Source organism: Zerene cesonia, chromosome 8 (genome assembly GCF_012273895.1).
Source record: "Zerene cesonia ecotype Mississippi chromosome 8, Zerene_cesonia_1.1, whole genome shotgun sequence".
NCBI classification, from domain to species: Eukaryota; Metazoa; Arthropoda; class Insecta; order Lepidoptera; family Pieridae; genus Zerene; species Zerene cesonia.
In genome coordinates, this window is record NC_052109.1 from 5,276,917 (window position 1) to 5,280,150 (window position 3,234).

Here is a 3,234-nt window from a genome sequence, read left to right on the forward strand (position 1 = left end):
AAGTAAATTATATCAAAAATTCAAGTTTTAATCTCAAATTCGCATTTACCCTACCCATTTTCTTGGACTATATTCCTTGCTGCCTCTGCTGTTGAATGTTCATAGGCGGTGGTGATCGCTTACCATCAGCCGATCCCCCAGCTCAGTTGCATGTTAGATATAAAAAATTACGATTGTAGAACATTAAGGTCTAAACAAAAACAATAAAATAATAACCTTAAGCTAGGATTATATGCCAAGCAATGCCTAATCGTCTCACAAATGTTACGCGCTTTCAGCCTTGTCGGTTACTTAAATACTAATAATGTTTTATTGGCTTTTAGGTACTTAAGTAACAACAACAAGCTGAAATTAATTTATGTGAACACAAGCTTTTGGAGCAAATTACAAATAAAATAAAGCTTTGACTTTTACATAGATGTTAATTTATCGAACAGCTAATATATGTTTTGTATTGAGAACTACTTGAATTGATTTGACTTGATTTATTCGAAAAAAAACTGTTATAAATATTGAAAATCCTAATATTATTGACCTGATAGGATAGAAGATAAAAGGCGCAGTCAAGTACCCAAAGCTAGCTTAACCAATTGATAAACTGAAACCGAAAAAACAAAAAACGATTACTTACCTACTTTGTGGTACTTTTTTTCTTCTAACAAATTTTCACATTTATAATATTAGTGTAATAGTGTGCGAAAAAATATTATCCTTTGTATGAACAATCCGAAAATACTGTTGATCGGACCTATTATTATGTATGTTCGTTGTATTTGATGTGAATTCGGATGACGTTATCGCATTGCGATAAAGCCTAAAGTAAAGTAAAAAAATCTTTCTCTCTGGCTGTTAATTTTTTTTTCAAACAGAACTACATGATCACGATCTTTAATTTTATTCTCATTTGTTGCGATGGTGCACCTCCGGCGTTCAGTGTTTAAACTATCGCCCTGCATAGAAATTGCGTACTATGTATTATAAGATACTTTGAAGTGACTAGGTGCAATACTAAAAATGTTTCTGGATTATTATTTACACTGGAATTTCTTGACTATCCTTACTAGTATAGTATTATGCTATCTGTGCCTTGAGTCTTAAGTTACGTTCAAATAATTAGATAAGCGAAATTGGAACGTCTTGTAATGTTAGTTAAATTTTTATTTTTGCGCGTTTCAACTACGAAGACATATAATATAATATATAAGTATAATTTTCTTACATTACAACATGACCTTATGAAAATTTAATACTAAAGTTTGCGAGTTTTGTCCATTATAGATAATTGGATCGTGGCTCGCATTATCGGAATTGAAATATGAGTAGAGCAATGTTTATATGTTCTTTATGGTAATCAATCATGCAAGTGGATTATAGATAAATGGAGGTGGATACAAGCTTGCGTATAAGCTAATGCAAATATGTAAAAATTACATATATGTACTATCCTCTAAATTGTACATTGTTCTTTTATTTTGCAAATTTAATGAAAAATGCCTTGCTACCTAATCTTCAAACGAATGCAATGTAGATGGGTTTATTTAATAAACTATCTAGTACATTTATTTGAAACTTGGAAGTGGCAAAACTGTAAGGAAAGACCTATTTTTTTAGTGTTTTATATTACACAAATCTCAATTCGCGCTTCAAATTTGAATGTATCGATTTCATAAATAAGAGCTATTATTAGCCATCAACATACTTTACAGTAAGGGCAATTTAATCGTCTTTGTATAAACGTTTGTGCATCTGCAACGTATCAGTCGTTAATCCTATAAGTATTTAATGTAGTTCACAGTTGTTTTGTTAGATTCCCGTCTAACCTAAACATATGTCGAACGTATCATGAAGAGTCAGTGATAGAAATAGTTATTTTACATACATATTTAAACATAAATAAATATTATGTTGTTGCAAATTTGATTTACATGGAAAATTTATAAGGAACTATCACATACTTTAAACGTACACAAAACTTCTTACGAATGGGTGTTTATATAAGATAGAACTTGAATACTTAGGTAGTAACAACCAGATTACTTTGTGGGGCTACACATCTGCTGGGTGCACATATCGATTCCGCATTTTATCTCGTGGACAGTGAAGCCGTTAGGTATTAGCCACGGTTGTAGCGCTTCCTGAAGGTATAAGTTACGGTAGGTTACCCAACGTGACCTCACCTTTCTATCTACTTTACATCGACACACTAACCCATTTCCACTTTTTTTTATTTTTACTATATTAAATCTTCCTTTACTTCTGTTTCTTGGTAAAACTATTTAAAAATTTATTTTTGTGTTTGCTAGATCATTTCCCGAGGATGGTAGCTATTTTGCAGCGAGCAACAACCAAGCAGAGCAGTTATGAAAATGAAATGTTATGTTGTTAAAGCAACCCTCCTGCCAAGGGTAGTGGTTATGGCAAATCCCCTCAAAATGTAAATTATTATCGCTGGACGCAGTTGGTTGAACAAAGCTAAAGATCGGTAATTGTTGTACATTTTGGGGAAGGCCCATATCCCACAATAGACTTATCTGGGCTGAGTGGACTATCTACATAATATAATGCCATAATTATCGTTATCTTTACTAATATTATGTTATAATTAATACAAAATGTATCTTTATTTGTTTGTCCTCTTCTCATGTCAAGAAATGTATTTTATGGATTGAGGAAAGATTTACTCAGAAGGGCATATATGAATCTCTACTTTATTAAATATATGACGTATCTAAATGTGAAGAAACATTTACAAATTATCTCAATCATTTACCCTTACTGACATAATTAATTATGAATGTCCTTTTCTCATGTAATGATTTTAACACACGCAGACAAACTCCAATATAAGTGTATAATCTACGGACTATTAGTTTTGCATTATAATTGTGTTAGTACGGGGTATATCAGAAACGTATATTTTTGTTTCTTACATTTTAATTGCTTTTATTATTTTTTATTTACTTTTGCTCACACACTGCTTCTGATAATTACTGGGGTATACATTGTATACATTTGTTATCCGAATATTACTAGTAGGAATCTTATACGAATGAAAAAAATTGATATAACATATCTCTTTACTCCACATCTGTGGACATTTGAATTAAATAATATGGCAACAATGCTTTAGTTGTCGACAGCGCTGCGTCTAAGGACTTCTTTCGTGGCGTTACATGTAATATTACTAATTTGAGTTATTCTGTGGTTTACGTCATTTTTGTATTTGACATATTA